The sequence below is a fragment of the Xiphophorus hellerii genome, chromosome 4, assembly GCF_003331165.1.
Source record: "Xiphophorus hellerii strain 12219 chromosome 4, Xiphophorus_hellerii-4.1, whole genome shotgun sequence".
In the NCBI taxonomy this organism is placed as follows: domain Eukaryota; kingdom Metazoa; phylum Chordata; class Actinopteri; order Cyprinodontiformes; family Poeciliidae; genus Xiphophorus; species Xiphophorus hellerii.
Genome location: NC_045675.1, coordinates 9,959,946 through 9,978,731, shown reverse-complemented (window position 1 = coordinate 9,978,731; position 18,786 = coordinate 9,959,946). Strand labels below are relative to the sequence as shown.

Below are 18,786 nucleotides of genomic sequence, written 5' to 3'. Positions count from 1 at the left end.
AGATGGCAGCACCCCATCTTTAAACGGTGTTCTCGTCAGCTTGTTCCTCTGTGTGTCACTTGGATGCTATTTAAAATTCATGAATCTGATCGTATGAAGTCAAGGGCTCAAGGGAAAAACAGCTGTGCACACCCTGAGCAATCTCAGAAGGACAGGGAGGACCGTCCAGGTTCATGTTTATGGAAATGCAGACACAAGTTGCTGTAAAAATCAGCAGATATTAGCATGTTTTGAACTTGCACATGAAAAGAGATGCAGAGAGCTCATTGGATTGTCTGCATTTTAACGCCTCTCTTCAAATAGAAATCTTGTTGCTCTGGACGCGATGGCGGTTAAGTGTTTTTGCAGCTCTTGCACTGAGTAAAAAATGCACTGTGATGTTCTGAGTTGGAGTGAAAGAAAGACAACAGATGGCAGAATATGTCCAAACTACTCCTCTTTCGAATGCACTCACTACCTGTGTGCTGAGAATGAAATGCTGGAGTGCATATTTTTCAGAAGGCTGAGTTCAGACAAAGAGAAAGAAGGTCAAGGCTGTAAAAGGTGTGCGTGGAGAAACAAAGCACTGGAGAAAACTGAAAACACTGCAGCCACTTGTCACTTCAACACTGAATCTGAAAGCAGAGCAGCTTTTGCATGTTTCCTTTTAAAATTCCCCTTGTTTAGGTTTAACTCTTTTTTTTTTAAATCAATGCAAATATTTTTAATTTTTAACTCAGTGTGTTTAAATCCTTCTAGAATCTATCTACTAACGTATCAGATTTAGGGTAATATACAAACATATCCAGTTTGCGTCCTGTTCTTGTTTATAAATGACGGGAGAATCTGTTCACAGGAGAAAGAAAGCCAACATGGCTTTGAGTTGGGCTGAGATGCCCTACCTTTTATCCACTGCCTCTGACGTCAGAGGGCGCGGCCATTTTGTGGGCAAATACAATTCAGGAAAGCAGGAAATTAGAACTCTGGCTCTTCAGATTAAAAGTCTAATATTAATTTAGAAAGCATAATTTTGCTGCGAGAATTAAAGTAGCATACATGTTCTTTCACAGGGATAATTTTCTACTAAAAGCAAAAATAATGTAGAATATTTGCATGTATTATGTTTTGGTAAATATTTTCTAGATTTCGATGTATTTCTAATGTAATTTCCACTTTCTAAATCATATAATACAGCAACTACCATCACTGATATACTATTAGTACTATTACAAATTATGGAAAAAAAGCTCCATTAGAAATATCAAACTCAATTTTGTAGTACCTATTAAAAGTATCCATATCATCTCCTCATTTCAGAAAAAAAGTGTCATCACAGCAACAAACTCTTATCTTGTTTTAAGATTTTAGGTGACAGGAGAACGCAAAGTAGTGCCCAATTGTGAAGTGGAAGAAACCTGGAAGATAATTTCCTTTCTTATCACTAAAAGTTTGACAAAAATGCTGTGCAATTTTATTCAACTCTACAGATGCAATGCTTTGCTAAACATTGAAGCTGTAAATCAAATATCCTTTGTTTTGAAAATTTTCGTTTCAACTCTAGTTGTATCTTTAAGACCATTGTACTGCTGGAAAGTAACCCACCTTCTCTTGGAACCCCAGTTCTCATTCTTTTGCAGCCTTCAGGATTGCATTATCTTTAGCTCCATCTACCTCTTCATCACCTCTCTAATAGCGTTATGCTTCCTAATAATCTTCTCCCTGACCTGCTTTGGGTGTTTCTTGGATATTGTTTGCTCATTAATGTTTTCTAACAAACTTGTTATAGCTTCACAGAACAGATCTATTTATACTGAAATTAAAAATGTAGGCTTTATTTACTTAATTTGTTGCACAAAAGGTTTTTTTGAGTGTGTGTGCGCGCGCTAAAAGTACTGCTACTGCAAGGCCTAAAACTCCTCGAAAAGGACTGAGAAATATAGTTTTTACTCTTGACTCCAGTGCTGATTTTATTTAGCAAAGGCTAAACCGGAAGTTCCTCTGTATAAATCCGCCAGGCGTAGCGCGGTGGTTAGGGAGGGGGGAGGCTAGTGTGTTTCCACCGAGGTTAGTCCTTTAAACCGAGCTTTGGAGCGGACAGACATTTTCATCTTGTCCACACTCACACTCACAGCAAAACAGCAAGGGAAAGACGAGAGAAAGAAAGTTAAGCAGGTAAGTTTGACTCTGTCCTTTTCCCCCCTCTTAATTTTGACATTTAAATATAACCGCACCGATAAAAGTTTAAAGAAGTATTCATAGATGTGCGCTTCATAAGTTCGCCAGTAGCTGCTTGTTTATCAGAGGGATATGTGAATTGTGACAATTAATCTTTTTCGTGAGTAGTGCCGCTTTTTAAGATCTCTCCCGAGATTTCTTCTTATTTCCTTTATCTTTTATTATTATTATTTTTTTTTACATAAATCACATTTAGTGACACCCTAAAATATTACTGTTGTGGAGCTTTTACTTAAATTGAAATTGAATTTCTGTGTGAAATTCACTGGAACTGCCTGTCTGTTGCGGGGATTGTATAGAGGTGGGGAAAGTGAATGTGGTTCAGCACCCTGGACAGCTCCGAAGTGCTCAGCTGAACTACAGGCTGCGCTGACTCTCTACAGTCACAGTCAGAAAACACGTACAGAGGTACTTCACCTATGAGGTTTCCTCAAGTTAATGAAGAAAATCAATCTCCCTCTAATTTCTGGTGTAAATCATGAAAGAAAAATATATCAGTTAGACAAAAAAAAAAAAAAAAAAAATTGCCATAAAATTGAGAGTCATCACTCGACATATACCTTAATTACATGTTTTCAATTGTTTTTAAAGGTTGCGTCATGAATGAGAAAGAGATGTTAGGGAAATGTTATGTCCCAATGTTTTGTCAGTTTGTCAGATTTAGATTAAAACTGGACATTAATTATATGTCAGCATGTGCAACATGCATTCACAAAGGTCCGCTTCGTTGGTGTATTTGTTCGGTTATCAGCTGCTATGCGTCAAAACCCTGTTTGCCATCAAGTGCCATTTGGCCACTTGGATGAAGTTTCACTGTTTGTCACCACATCTGATTCAGATCTCAGTCCCCAAGATCCAGCAGCTCATGGAGAGTGGTGAGGACAAAAGAAAGAAAAAAATCTGATGAAAATATGGGCTAATTGCAATCAGTGTCATCAGTATTCACAAGTATTTGGTAAACCATGTCATGTTTTACCTAATATCATGCAACACTTCAAATAATTTTGAATAATTAGCAGCATGTGCCTTTGATTTATTATTTTTTCTACATTCATTTACTGAGAGTATATGATAAACAATTGACACTATTCTTTTCCTGTGTTGTTGTGGTGAAAAGCGTGATGTATGTCAATGTCACTTTATTTTTAAAGCAACTTTTTTGATGATAATTAGAGATTGATTCAACTCCAATCCATTCTAAGAGACAGAATTAAGGTCCTGAGCAAGCATGTTGTGAACAATAGAAATTAAAGACTTTCTTTTTCCAGCAATAAACCTTCAGTGACTGACAGAAAAGAATGCTGCACTTCTCCAAGAGAATTTTTATGGTGTAAAAAAATAAGGATTTAGGGACAGCAGTATCTCCTGAGCCTCATCCAGGATGGAAACAGCTAATCAGAGAACTATTGAATTAGAATAATACATTTTGATTTAGCCAGAAAAGCCCCATTAAAGCAGAACATTTCTTCTTCCACTGAGCTTTGATCAAGGTTGAAAAATTAGTAGAAGCAAAACTGAAGCAGTGAATTAAGCAACATGATTCACAGCTTTGAAAATGTCCCCAACTTATCATGGACAACAACTTTCTTTGAACATGGGTTCACAAGAGCTTCAGATAATCTTCAGCTGCAAGCAAGAACATCACAGGTTTCCCTGGTTTGTTCCTGTTTCTTTCTGATGAAGACATGCAGTAGAAAGTTCTCATCTCTAAAGCTGTGAAGTTATACAAGCACAGCATTGTGCTCTGCCTCACTCAGATAAATGCTGCCAATAGTTGTTAAGAACAAGTTTAAACTTTTACTACTAAAAAAAGCATGCTGGCCATCCCTGTTTCCTGTTCTGCGTCAGGACTCGTGGTAATACCAGTGAGGATGTAGGGCTCAGGCTGAGTGTTAAGCAGGTCAGCTGCGTATTCTGCCTTCGTTTGGCAGCCTGGTGATGTTTGTAGCCAGGAGTAAACAAGTAGATATTTCAATTAGGACAGGAAATGAACACCCACACACAGAGTAAAAAAGGAGTCTGACTTACAACCAACGGAACTGTAACATACTGTAGATCAACAATGCTCAGCTACATTATCATTTCAAAATAAATCAGTTTCATAATAAATAAAGAAAAAAAAAACAGTGAAAGATTTTTGCTTTACTATTCCATTGATTAGTCTGCATTACATAAAAGAAACAAAGATGATTTTTATATATTTGACAAAATGTATATAGCGTCAGCTCAAAAATGACAAGACTTCAATTACAGAATAAACATGCTAGCACTGAGAATGAAACCAATATTGATTCACCAGCTGTCAATACTAGAACCACCAGGGGTAGAACCACCAAAGAACTGACTTGTTTTGGATTATTTGAGGCTGTTGAATTTCTCAGAACAAATGTGAATTTTTGCTCTGGGATTCTGTCACTTTCTTGCTTCTCTTGGCTGGAGAGATACCCAGAGACTGGCAGCTGTCTGTTCTGGCTCAGTTCATTGAATATCTTGATGATTCTTCATGTTAAACAGAGAACCGTGTTAGACACAAAGAACGATATTTGCTAAAGGAAGTTACCAAATGACCCAGAGATTGTGATAAACGATTTGATGTTAATGAAAGTATTAATTGTAATCAAAATAAGTAATTGTAATCAAATAAGACAGGGTGATCAGTCCTCCTCTGGCCCAGTGAGACTGAGCCTCCAGAGGAGGAGCACTTCAAGAAACATGAGCTAAATCATGTTACATCTGAGGAAACATGGATTCTATTAATAGACTAGAGAAAGGCAAAAAATGTAATCAAATCCTCGTTGCAGATAAAATAAAATCTCATAGCTGGAGTTATTTTTGCACAGAAAGTTGGAAACATGGAATTATCCAGGATTTAAATAAGTCATCCAGATTTAACGTTATGATTAACCTGGTATTCTGAGTCAGCAAAACAACATAACTCACAAAATCATTCATATTTTGGAGATTTAGTAAGACTCGTTTTAAAAGGTCCAGCAAGAACATTTTGAAGAGAGCTAGAGGAAAACAGTCATTGTAGGTGACGCATGCAATTTGACCTGCTCTGTGCACCGCAGAATATTTTCAGTTAGATTGCTAAAAACATTCTCAACATCTTAAGGAGAAGCTGGAACTTTTCATCTTATTCTTTCAATTTGAAATGTTGTGATGAAGAAAAAACCAGGCTGCACATAAAATCGGCTTCCTGGTGGGAAAATTGTACCTGCTGTCATCACACATAAGAACCCCTTTACCACCACCTCCTTCTCTTCCTCCCCCATCACTCCACCAGAAAAAGGTGAGAAATTACCACCAGGCTCCAGTCCAGTACTGCTACATCTGTTAAAAATAAGCATTATGCACACAAGGACACGTTCTCCTGTCACCTAAGTGGATTGATCACATTTTCATGTTGCTCACCTATGAGGTTCGAACATTTAAAGCTCACATTTTTCCAGCAGGATGCAATAGTTGCAATGGAGGCCCAATTTTTGTCAGAATAAATTTGCCAATCATTCGCCACACTTTTGTTTTATAAATTGACACTTTTTTTTTCGTATTTAAATGTTATGATACAGTGTTACACACTGACCTTTGTTTATTTTTTTTCAACTCTGTGTTGACATATCTGTGCGTTTGGTTGCTTGGACATTATTGCAATGCTTCTCAGTCGATCCTAAACGTCAACAGGCAACACTGCGAAAATGTTTCTCACAATATTTGAGTGTTTCATGTGACAGGGAGTAAAATTCATACATTTGTTGAACATGAGGGATCCACACAATGCCCTCTGGTGAAAAGCCCTGCATGTTCTTCCATTTTCTTTCATTTCACACCTCTTGTCCTCTGCGAGCTGAAGTGGCAGCTGTGTTCAGAGCTTTTTCTCTGTTTTACCAACCCCTCTTTCTTTTCACACACAAATAAATCCACCCCTTCAAACACACACAAAATGTACTCCAACTCTAATGCTCCATCAGCCTGTAATTTCTAAGTTCCCTGAAATTGTGACATGATCTCCTCTTATTGATCAGGATGAAGCGGCAAAGTCGAAGTAACTTGATTCCTTGCTTCTTGCTGTAGAAATGCTCCTGTGCTACCTTGAAGGCAAGGTTATTGACTGCAGGGCAAGAAGAATAGACAAATAATTCCCATTTGGGAAGAGTTTATTAGCCTGTTTTAGACAGAGATATGTTTATCATGAGAGAATCAATGTATTTAATGCATACAGTTGTCCTGATTTTTGTTCATATTCAATGTTTTCCAATAGATAGTGTAAAAAACGCATTCTGCTTTTTACAATTTAAACTTTATTTTTTTTCAGATTATCAAAAAAATAATATCAGAAAAGGATCAACTTAACAAATACAAAAAGCAGTAATTACATTATAATTTCATAAACAGGGGGAAGAAGCGATCCTAACCAACTTTCCTCCCATTACATCCACCATACAAATCTGAGTAAAAGAACATCATATTTACAGTCAAACATGGTGATACACACACAAACACACACATGCAGACATTTGGGGCTTTTTTGTCACCTTCTGACCCGATAACTTGTCATACTTGATGAAATCAGGAATTTTGTAATAAAACAACTTTAATGTTTTGGAGTGGCCTTGTCAAAATTCAGTTCTAAATGTTTAACACTGGAAAGCCCTGCAATGTTTCTGCAAAAATGAGTGTCTCAAATTCCTCCACCGGGCTTTAAGACTCTTTTTGACAATTATTGTAAAAGCCAGATGACAATTTTTCCACTAAGCAAGTTTAAGCAGAAGTTAATTAGTTTTTCATGTATGGTCAGGTTGATTTGGACACCTTCTTCCACCCATACAAAAGAAACTTCTCATTTTTAGCCAAACTTAATTTATAACCGATTTGGAAAACGGTAAACATTGAACAAATGCTAAACATAAATGTGTAAAAAGAGTAAAACACACAACAAAAACTTTACTGAAATTTGTTTTGTCATCTGAAACATTTAATTGGCACCAAGAGGAGTCACTTTTTTATTGCTCTGCCTCTCCCTTTGAAAAGTCGGTGCATGCAGATATGCATAATTGACAACCATGTAAAGAGCAGCATGTTGACAGGTGTCATCTTGAATGTGTGCATGCTATAGCAGCGAGCTGTAGGTCTGTTTGTGATTGAGCTAAAGTGACCAAGAGATGGTTACGGAAAAGGGAAAAATGTTTGATAGAAAGTGCAGAGACTAAGAGAAAGAGTAGTTTATGGGTTATGCAAGTATTTTCATGCTTGTGTGTGTATTCTGTGTGACGACAGATTAATCCAGTGGATTTTATCCTCTGTGAATGGGACAGTGGGACTTTGCCGTGATTATCCCTGCAGGCCTTGAATGATTGCTTTGAATCTCCTGTGCTTCCCACATTATAATGTTTGCCTGCCTGCACACAGTTCCTTCTTTCTGCTTTACAGGTGGCATGCTGACAGACTCACTTTAATTGACCAATCATGAAATTAAAGACAGAGGCTCTTAGTGGCAGCTATAAATACTTGTTTTTGTCAAAAGATATGATTAGCCTTTTGAAAATCAATTAAAAAGTTTCAAAAGTTAAGGTTTTCATCTGCGTGATCACTCGTCTCTTCAGAACTTTGTTTTCTGCCAGTTTCTTTAATCTGCTTGTCTTAACTATTGCCTATCTGCGGTAGCTTTCCGCCTGTCTCTCTTTTGGATTATATATAAATATTTATAACGAATAAATGCCGGAAATACAGTCTGCTCAAGTGAGACAAAACATTGCCGACTGCTGGGAAACTGCTGTCTGTTTTTATTGTAGGGTCTGTAACAGTATTAAAACTCAAACCTGGCATTTTGGGAGTTTTTATTCAGTGGGAGAACTTGTATGTCTTTGTTGCTGAGTTGTTTTTCTAAAACTTGAAAAATAGAATGTTTTGTTTATTTTATTTTAAAAAAAACCTGTGCACTCCTGTTTTGGCATGTCTAAAAAAATCTTGAGAAGTTTTTTTTTTTTACTAATGTAAGTTACTCCATATCTCATCTGTAATTTTCCACAGCAGATTTCTCTGTGTGTGTCCCTCCTGCCTCTCCATAGGGAACGCTTTAATTCAGTGAGGCCATATTGTCACAGCAGGCGCTGCTGTCGGCAGGAAATCGCCTTGTTCCTCTCACACTCAAACGTTGTGCTTAACCCGAGTGGAAATCAGGAAGTTTGATTTTGATACAGAGCAGTATTAAAATGAAACACTGCATATTAAAATAGTTGAAGAAATACTTAAACAAAATTTCTACAATTTTTAGAAATATTAGTTTGAGCTTTTTGGTCTGCACAGTAATGTCAAAGTGGACAACTGGAAACTGCGATGCATGTTTGTATATGTCTACAAGAAGCATGTAGTTTAATAACTGTTGTTTCAAAACAGTGTTGTCCTAAAAGACTCATGCTATCACTTGTTGAGTTTTTCTTGACAATATTCACAAACAACAAAAATTGTTTTTCTTGTAAGCAAGGGAAAAGCGCACAAGCCTCTAGCTACTCAGCTGACGGGCAGTGTGCAGCAGTAGGTGAAGGAGGTGGAGTTATGTGTTATATACTGCAATCGCTCCAGGATTTTCACTAGCATCTCATGAAGTGAAATGGATCCAATAAAATGTTAGTCTGTCTGTGCGACGGGATTGTTGTGGACTGATTTGGATATATATTTCTGGACGTGAATTGTTTTGTCTTTCAAAGGGTCTTGTAATGTCCTTTAAGATAACATTTACTGTAAATTGGAGCTGAAAAATAAACCCAATTGAACTTTATTAAAATACATGAACTATGAGACAAAAAAGTTTGGAAATTGATACTTTGGTTGACTGTGTTTTGAAGGAAATGTGTAAAAATTGCCTTAACTTTTAATATTCCAGAGAGTAAAGACTGATCATAGACTATTTAATGAACTCAAGAATGTTTTATTCATTGCATTTTTACAAATTAAAAATTTTTTTCTGACCATTTTGCTGTTTCAATAAATCTGCCTGTTATATGAGTAAAAGAAGCTAGTCCAAGCTTTTCTGTCTATACTACTGGAGCTGCATAATATATCATCAGTGAGGCAGAAAGTGGAGGGTGAATGGTCTGAATGGTTTAGCCCTCAGGCTCTCCTCTTGTTCTCTGCCCGGGTCAGATCTTGGTATATTTACAGAGTATAGGTCAACAGTGTGTTTGCTCTGGGGGTTTGGTTGTTATAATTAGAAAACTGCAACATATAATAACTATTTAACCATAGAAAAAAAATGTTTTGAACACTACATCCCCTCTGTGTGAACCCAACTTGACATTGTAGCAACAACTGTGCAAGAAATCCTGGGGTGTGTGTGTGTGTGTGTGTGTGTGTATGTTTAAGGATTTTACATGTGTATATGAGGCATGTTAGCATCTCTAACCTCTCTGATGCTTGGATTAAAAAAAATATTGTTATAATTTTGAACATGTTGGTGTTGTTGTAACAAAGAGTAAGTGAAGTATGTGAAGTGTGTATGTGAATAGGACAGTTATTAAGTTATATTCTGTGAACTAGATCAGTTAAATCTGTGTATTGGTTTGGACAATGTAATCAGTTTGAAGTAGGATTGATTGTGTAACCTACCAACAACAATTTTGAAAAGGTATTTTGTTGGTTAAAGGAACAATATGTTTTTTTTTTAAAAAAAAAGATAAAAGTTGCTGTAAAATAAGCATTTCATACAGAAATATCAGATATATGTGGTTGAAATTTTCTCGAAGAGATTGGGTCATCACTAGTTGTTTTTCCACAAAGGTATTTAAGAGTTTTTAGTACTCAGTGATTTACTGCTGCTTATCTAACATAAAAATATGGGAAATGGTGAAACTGTAAAATGTTGATGTTGGTTTATCTGATGAAAATTATTCACACCCCTTGAACTTTTTCACATTTATTTGCATTATAACCATATGAATTTTTGCTGTTTATCAGAAGCAACCAAAAGTAACGTAGTGCTTAAAAGTAAAGAGGAGCTTTTAATTTAGCTAGGAGACAATGGAAAATAAATTTCAAGCACGGTTTGAGATAAAACTGATCAAATGTTTCCATGTCATGTTTATATCATGGATGTTACGTTTTTATTTTTAGATTGCATAATCATTATATCAGCATATTTCTTTAATAATCAAGGACAAACCATCATACATACACCATCAAAACAGTTTGGAATAAACAAATCACTGCTAATGTTGGCACAGTTTTACCCAAAGAATAATAAACCAAAAGACTCCCGTGTTGTGTTAAGTTGCTGGTCCCACCCAGTGTCTTTGTGCAGAAGCATTACCCTTCACAGAACCCTTGTTATTAATAGCCTGACATGGTGAGTCTGTGGACAATGTGACTTTCACTTAAGGGAACACAGAGGAGAAGTTAGGAAAAGCTGTCTATTCAATTTTAGATTCACAGGTTGTCAGTTTTAATTTGTTACTGTACATTTTCTTTTGCATAAATTATGAGGTAATTGGCCTGCTGTGCACAGCAAGCCAAACATTGTTCAAATTAATAATACAGTTGCTACTCAAAGCTTAAATACTATATTTATGTCTTAATCACTTATTTTATTTCTTATTCACAATATCACAGCAAAGTTGAATGTTTCCCTTTTCAGAAAGCCAGTTGCATTAGTTCACTCTGTGCCATGCAATTGTGCTAGAAATAAATTTACATGCACTTAGACTAAGAAAGCAATACCAGAAAAAGCAATGCTAATTTCAACTCCCGCTGTGTTTTCCGTTTCCTTCTGCACCTGGAAAAGATCTGTAGGAACAGACAAACATGCAGCAGCTTCCCTAAAATCACCAGATTTAGGTTAGCGCCTCTGTAAACCCATGAGAAACATGCAGCCAAACAACTGAAAACCTGACCTGGTTTCCATGACTGTGAGATTCAGAGCAGCCACCCTGTCTTGATGTCCTATTTCCTTCACAAACACTGTTTATCTTAGATGGACACGCTTCCTGATTGATAGCCGCCTTTTCATTGCAGAGGCGAGTCAGTTTATCCTGACAGAATTACATTCTGCTTTAGCTAGGGATAATTAACATGGCTCCTTTCTTCCTTTCAGTCCTGCATCCCTGCCTAGCTGCAGGTAGTGTCAGCTGTAGTTGCAGCTACTCTGTAGATCAATGCAGATAAATACAGCTTGAAAATGTTTTTTCGGAGGGTTTCTTCTAGTTACGTTGATGTGTGGAGACACTGAACAGTTCATGTTTGAGATAGAGTTCACATGACCCCAGTTTACAAGGGCCTGATTGTTTTCATCTAAACATCGACTCTTCATTGATATCTTGTGCTTGTGCATGTTTTTTTTTTTCATTATCCTTATTTTTCCCAGGGGCTTTTGCCATAAACCTTATACAAAAAGACACGGGCAACCAATTTCTTGAATTTAAGCTTTTCAACCTCAGTCAGATAATTTAAGTTCACACTACATTTTGTCATTGCTTGGTCTAGAAATGAAACAGTTTCAAAATATATTTTTTTTCTTCGAAGAAGCTGCTGCATGTCTAGAAGCTAAATTTAAATTTTCAAGCAACTGTTATATCTGTTTTTCACAAATTAAATAATCAGTATTATTTTATTTTTCAATTATACATTGATCTATTATTTTTTGTTGTTCGTTTTTTTTTGTTTTTTAGAAAAAATCTATTGACTTTCAGAACTTTGAAACATATTTTTTTAACTGAGTTCATGTAATCGTGTAGCAGACACTTGACAGGACTGATGTTTGTTTCACACCCGGCTGCAGGCTGCAGACAGCGATGTGAAGTTAGACAGTTGTAACTTTTCTTAAAAAGTTTCAAAAATTTAAAAAAGGTAAATTAATTTAAAAAAAAGCATGCATCAGATAACACTATTTACTTACAAAAATTACTATAATTTATGCATTTCATTATGTCAACTTGCTGTAGTAACCCTATTTGCTTTATGGAAAAGACTTGAAACAATCTGTGGTTTCAGTCAGTGATGCATTTCAGTAAAAAAATCTATTTTTATTGCCTTTTGCTTGTAGGCAATAAAATGAAGTTTAAAATAAATAAAACCTTCAACTTAGAACATAGTTGAGGTTTTATCACACACTAGGACTGTAAGGCCATTTCAATGTGCCATTCAACACACCTATTTCAGGGTAATTGTTTGCTTTGTTTGTTTACATGCTGGTCAACCAGGTTGGCAGACTCAATCAATCCAACCCCTCCTTTGCTTTTAAGAGTCTTCTTAAAGATTTTGTGCATAACAAGCTGGTAGTAATAAAGTAGTTGCTTGGCAGAATCAGACTGACTAATAAAGACAAGTGTAAATAATAATGCATGTACAGGAGAGACAACAAAACAACAGGCTAAATTTGGAAATGTTGATGAGAATTTAATCTGAAATAAAACTATCATGGAATCTTTGTTTTGACTCACTTCTCTCCTCTATCAATTGTTTTTTTACTGAGGGGTTATAGTTTTGTTATGAAGACTGTTGCCAAATCAGTTTACATTTTTCAGTTCTACAGCTTTTAGGATTAATGCTATTAATATTTCAATCAATAATTCATTGTTGCCCTTTTAGTGTCTCTAGTGTCTCTTTGACTCTATCTGCTGTTATGCTTGGGTTTGTTGCTCATCCCTGCTCCATGTCTGGCCCAGTTTCCAAGAACAAACCAACACCAGCTGCGTTCAGCCACAAGTGGAGTCACTTCTGTGCATATTTGACAGATAGTGATGAAGAAACAGACTTTTATGTAAGTTAATAGAAAACATTTCAACTCAGGTCTTTCATAATATACAGTAATGCAGGCTATATATTTATAGACAGAAACGGCATGGAAAGCAGATGAAGAAGAGACAAGAAGACAGGAGATGAAGTCAGGAGAGAGAGAGAGAGAGGGAGAGAGAGAGAGAGAGAGCACAGTGGAGACCAAATCCTCTTTCCCTGCTGACTTTAATCTCTCCATGGGATGAGCCTGGCAGTACAGTCCTTCCAGCAGCTGTCATTCAAGACAAGTGATGGCTAGCGGGGGCATGGGGGATGGGGACACTCGGACCCTGCTGTATGTCAGCTTTTACTGCAGATGCATGTTTGGATGTGAAGCGTGTGTAGCATGTTAAAGAGGAAGGGACTTTAACATTCAAAGATGATGTCAAAGGGATGGCATAAGAAAAAAACACTGAGAAATGGATGTGAATCTGAAATTGAAATTTGAATAAGCTTAATCAGAAATACTTGAAAATATTAAAACCTTATCCTTTTGCTGCCATTCTCTAATCTATCTTCTTACCAATTTTGTCAGGACTTAAAACATTATCTCTCCACTGGACTGATATTTTGTTTGTAGCTCTTTATTCTGTGCTGAATATTCATTTTATACTTTTTGTGCTGTATTTTAAAGATTTTAAGATAGCACTTTAAATAAATGTATGTTGGTAATATATTCTTTTTACTTTGTGTATTGTTTTGGATTCTCTTCACATTTCTACATGTCAAAATGAACATATTGTGACTACAACAATAAAAAACCTGCTGCTAACTAGGATTGCTCCAAACTACAGCCGTAAAGCGAATCATTATGAACGACGTGAGCTGTTTCAGGACTAAAGGAGGTTTTTAGTCAACTAAAAATTAATAATGCAAATTTGTGCAAACGTGTAAAAGGGAAGAAATGTCTTTCTTTTAGTTTTAATAAACTGCGAAGAATCTTCTAACTGAGAATAAACGCTGAAATCTGACTGGAAATTAAAAGAAGAACCTGTGCTGAGGATGTGTGAGTTGACAGGAAGCGATGTAACAGCTAAGAGAAAATCAATCAGCCTTGGATCAATAACAGCAGATCAGTGGGAGGATGCACACAGTGAGGAGCATCAGGAGATTGAGTATCTGAGAGAGCATGGTAAAAAGAGATGACTAACAACGTGGTCTAGATTAAACTGAACTTGAAACATTCATGCATGTTTCACCAGATTTGACTTGTTTTGCATGAATACAGTGATATGAGTCAGCAAAACTACCAGTTAATCATCAAAGTTGCATTTTTGCAATCGTTTACTACCACTTAGTTACCTTCTTCTGATGAATGTTTGGACTTGTTACTGTAATATTCTGCCTAATGCGGTTTTACTGCTACAAGTGTAACAATGCAAAGGAAAACAATGTTACAATGAGCTAATTCCATTACCATCGCAGCATCATTACCCATAATGTGGTAATGAAGAGTTTCATTATTATATAATTGGAAAATGATATTGCTCAATGTTTGTCATAGCTTCTCTGGCATTCATATAAGCACAATATTTTATTTATTTATTTCCATTGCATATATTGTATGCAAGCTATCATATATTGGCAGAAATACAGGAAAATATCAAAGTTAAAATATATGTATAGATACATACAGTATGTTGGTATATTCTAAGACCTATAAAAGCAGGGCAGCACAAGAACTTAAAAGACAACCTTACCCTTTGGAAACATCCAGGAATTAGACAAACATAAGAAGCAGCATATGCAGAATTAAATTAATCATAGTATTATTATTATTTACATTAAAAGCAAACACCTTATTTGCAGAAGTAGCGTGAATAAAACGTAGCATTTATAGAAGTTCTTAAATTCAAGTCTAAACTTCCGACAATGGTAAAAATACAAAGGCTGGATTAACAGCATCTGAAAAATTAAACTTCTTTTGTTCCAGCACATTAAATTAATCATTACTTAGTTATAATAACTATTAAAAATGGTTGTAGGAGCAATCTGCGATATTCCCTTTAGAACATTGATATTAGTATATTAGCCAGTTCTTCTACTTGTAATTTCTTAAACTTGTTAAATTCCCATTTATAAATACAACATTTTCACAATAAGAAAACATTTTGCAATTAGATTATATAGAAACTGACATAAATTTGCATGAGTTGGATTACTAAGCACTTCAAGTTTGTTATTGCAAATTTTATTGCTTGTGGTTTATTTTACTTTTGAAAATGTAGTTGTCTTATGAATTACTTTCCAATAATGTCATCCAGCACTTTAAGCTTGTCTGCAGCTCTGCTGGTGTTTACTTGGTATGGAATATAAAATTATCTATTAAATCACTTTAATTAGACACATGTACAACAGTGATGCTCTTCGTCTCATAATTGCAAGTTAATTTGTGGTGTAATAAAAAGCATCTGATCCTGCCTAACAGGGAACAGTTTGTCAGATGAACTGTTCCTGCTCCTTATTACTCACCTGGTTCCTTGTGTGTTATTAATCCGTTTGGTCCAGTTTTTCCCTCACCAAGTTAGCGTGTTGTTGCATAGCATTCAAGGACACACAAAAGAGCCTCAGATATTAAAATAGTGCATTAATTTGCTCAGTTGTGGCTCTCTCCTGCTCAGCTTGTGGTTACCTTCAATGCTGCTAATATATGAACTCAGCATTCATTGTTAGAATTACATAAGTAGTCAAATAACTAGAAGGTAAAATGCCAACATACATATTTAAGTGGTTTTCTTGCCAGCCTTTGCAGACAAAAACTGACATATATCTTTATATGAAGAGATGGAACATGAATGTAGAAGAGGAGCACTTTAGATGGGCATTTTTTTCCCAACTCCCCCCTCCATCTTTCTTTCCCGTCGCATGTTCAATTATTAACTGGTGTGACGACTCCGTGGGGAAGGAGGAAAGAGTAATAAGGACGGAAGGTGAGACAGAGCAAGGAGATAGTTTATCAAACATCCAGCTGTGACTCTAACTGACCTTGTCTGCTCACCTCAGAGATCTACTGACTGACAGATAAACTCGGGCGATGAATCGGAAACTAATGCCCAGGTTTCAAAAATCTGCAAACTATTACAGTTGACAAGTTGCTTTTTCCTTTTGTCTCCCTAAAATTTGTTTACATAATCTTATGCCAATAGCATTTTGCATTACAAGATGGTTCCCTTTTTAAATTTTGCCAAGTCTGGCTAAAAAATAAAATATCTCAACACATTCCCTGACAGACTCTGGAAAGCAGTCGACTCTTAGTCCCTTTTATACACTCTATCATAAAGTAGATTAGATCACATAAAGCTTTAATGAGTCCCGAGCTGCAAGCTGCTGGGTGGTTAAATTTAAATCAAGTGACACAGGAACAGAAATTCTCTAGTATGAGTTCAGCTATTGAAACTAAAATGCATTATTCTCCCAAATGAGCTCTGATTGGAGCAGATCACATTATTTGTCTTGTTGAAGTCTTAATTATTGAGTGAGACAGATGGAGAGTGTGAGGCAGACTGTAAGAAAAGGAAGAATCAGAATAGAGTTGGTTTCTTTTTTTCTCCCCTCAGCCTTTGTTGCCTCCATTTTGAACTCCATGTCCCTCCTTCAAACTAGAGAGTAACAAGCACATCCATTTTTCATGGAGTGCACCACCAATGAATCTGTGCATGGTTATGCACATGACTACAGTAAAAATAGACTCATGCCTCTGTTTAGTAGTCAATCCTCTTGACATTTTTTCTTGTTCGTTTTGATACTCTTCAATCTGTATTCAATGCCTCTACAATTGTGTTCATATTATATAACATACAGTTAAAATTACATATTTATACTCACAGTTAATTTTTTCCCCACCTTGTCTGATATTAAATATGGCTAAATGTTTCCTGCATTAGGTCAGTTACGATTACCAAATTTATCTCTATTTGATCAATGCTAGAATATTATCGGAAAAATAAGAGAGGGCCCACATTTATCTCTTTGGACTAAACTAAACTGCTAATGACTGGAGAGTCATTTCCTGTGAGTCCTGTACCAACTTTGGCTAAAAGATCACTCAGTGAAGGAGTCATTACTCTCAATACAATATAAAAAGCCAGAAAAAAGTTTATAAATGCAACTAGAGAAAGAGCTTAATTAATTAATTAACAAAGAGCTTAATTTTTGGACATACATCTTGTCATCTGCTGAAGCTTAAATTGAAAGTGTTTGAATCTAAAGACCATTGTTACATTTCAGGAGGGAACAGAAGAAGATTGCAAAACTGTGAAAATCATCCCAGCTCAAAGCCTTTGGGTGGCAGTATCATTTATGGTTGTGTTTTGCTACAGGAGGGACTGGTGCACTTCACAAAATAGACTGCATCATGAAGAAAGAACATTACATGGAAATAAACGACTCTTCCGAATGGACAAGAACCCAGACTTATAGTCAAATAAATTACAACATAGTCAGTGTTTTAGAGTAGAAATCACAAAGTTCTGATTTCAGGCCCATTAAAAATTTACAAGTAAAGCAGCCAATTAACTCCACTCAGTTACATCAGGTCTATCTGGAGGAATGGTCTAAAACTTTAGAAAACTATTATGAAAAGTTCTTGAATGGAAACCCAAAATATTTGACCAGAAGTCACACAGTTTAAAAAGCAATTCTACCTAAAACTAATGATATACAGTATATAGACTTCTGAATTTGAAAAAAGGGCTAAAAATAATTTTGGCAATCTTTACTGAACTTAATCAAGAAAAGTCTATTTTTATTTAAAGTCAGATAGTGAGAAAAAACAGCTAGGGATCCTTTTGCACACTTTATTTAAGTACGTATATTGTTTCTTCTCTTTGTAGCACAAGGTTGATGCGCTTTGCTGTGTGTTGCTGTGTGTTGCTGCGTGTTGCTGTGTGCTGAGCTCTGATGTCTGGAAGAGTGTTACACAGTGAAATATTTATATTGTCAACATTTCACTTCAAGGTTCAAAACTTAATTTGCTGACTTAAATGTTTGCCTGAGGTACACTTTGGAAAGACAAATTGCTACAAGTTGTGTGTATCAGAAAGTTTAAAGACTGGGAATTGTTTCCTTTAGGTGTTTGTCTTCCTCACCTCTTTATTTCCTAAAAAAAAATAATAATAATTTATTTTTATTTGCATCTTGACTTTGACATCCACTTTGGTGTTTTTATTTCTTAGACTGCCATCAGTCTTTGTAAATTGAGTTTGAGCGTGCTTGTCGTTCAGGCTTATTTGTATTTATTTTCACTGTTGGATTAACATGCTTAATTAGAATTTCTTCGTAGAATAAGTGAAGCAGATTTTAATATTTCCTTCATAATTCAAACCAATGACACAGGTTTTAGGTTGACTCCTGCTTTGTTCAATACCTAAACAGTAATTCATCGTGAAGTGTGTCCAATTATAAACCTACATGGACACCTACTGAACACAGTGGGAGCATCTGTTGACAGGAAAAATATTAGTTGTGCTCTCCACAAAGAATGGCAAGAAGGAATCCATTGATGAAAGAAAGACAAAATAAGCTGTCTGTGCTGTTCAGGTCACATGTTTGAGTCCTTAACAAATATCTATGAATGCTACAAACCATCTTTGAGTCTAAGTAATGATAATTCAGCTCACAGTGTAAATTTGAGACATTACCATGCATTGACTGTCCTCTAGGTGTAACATGGTGGTAGAAGTATCATGCAATGGGGATGCTTTTGTTCAATAGCCAGACATGAGATGTTTAAAGTTCAGTGAAATATGGATGAAGCTAAATGAAGAGCAAAAATCTCATTCTATAAATATGCAAAGCTAACACAAACCT

The 18,786-nt window shown here is 35.9% G+C and overlaps 1 protein-coding gene across 1 annotated transcript in view; it reads left to right on the top strand.

Annotated features, from left to right (window-relative positions):
- Positions 1–1,990: 1,990 nt before the first annotated feature.
- Positions 1,991–18,786, top strand: part of LOC116718147 (synaptosomal-associated protein 25-A-like) — a 35,580-nt gene continuing 18,784 nt past the window's right edge. The window contains exon 1 of the mRNA XM_032559840.1: positions 1,991–2,151. The gene's annotated coding sequence lies outside the window, so the exon portion shown is untranslated. The remainder of the gene's footprint in view (positions 2,152–18,786) is intronic.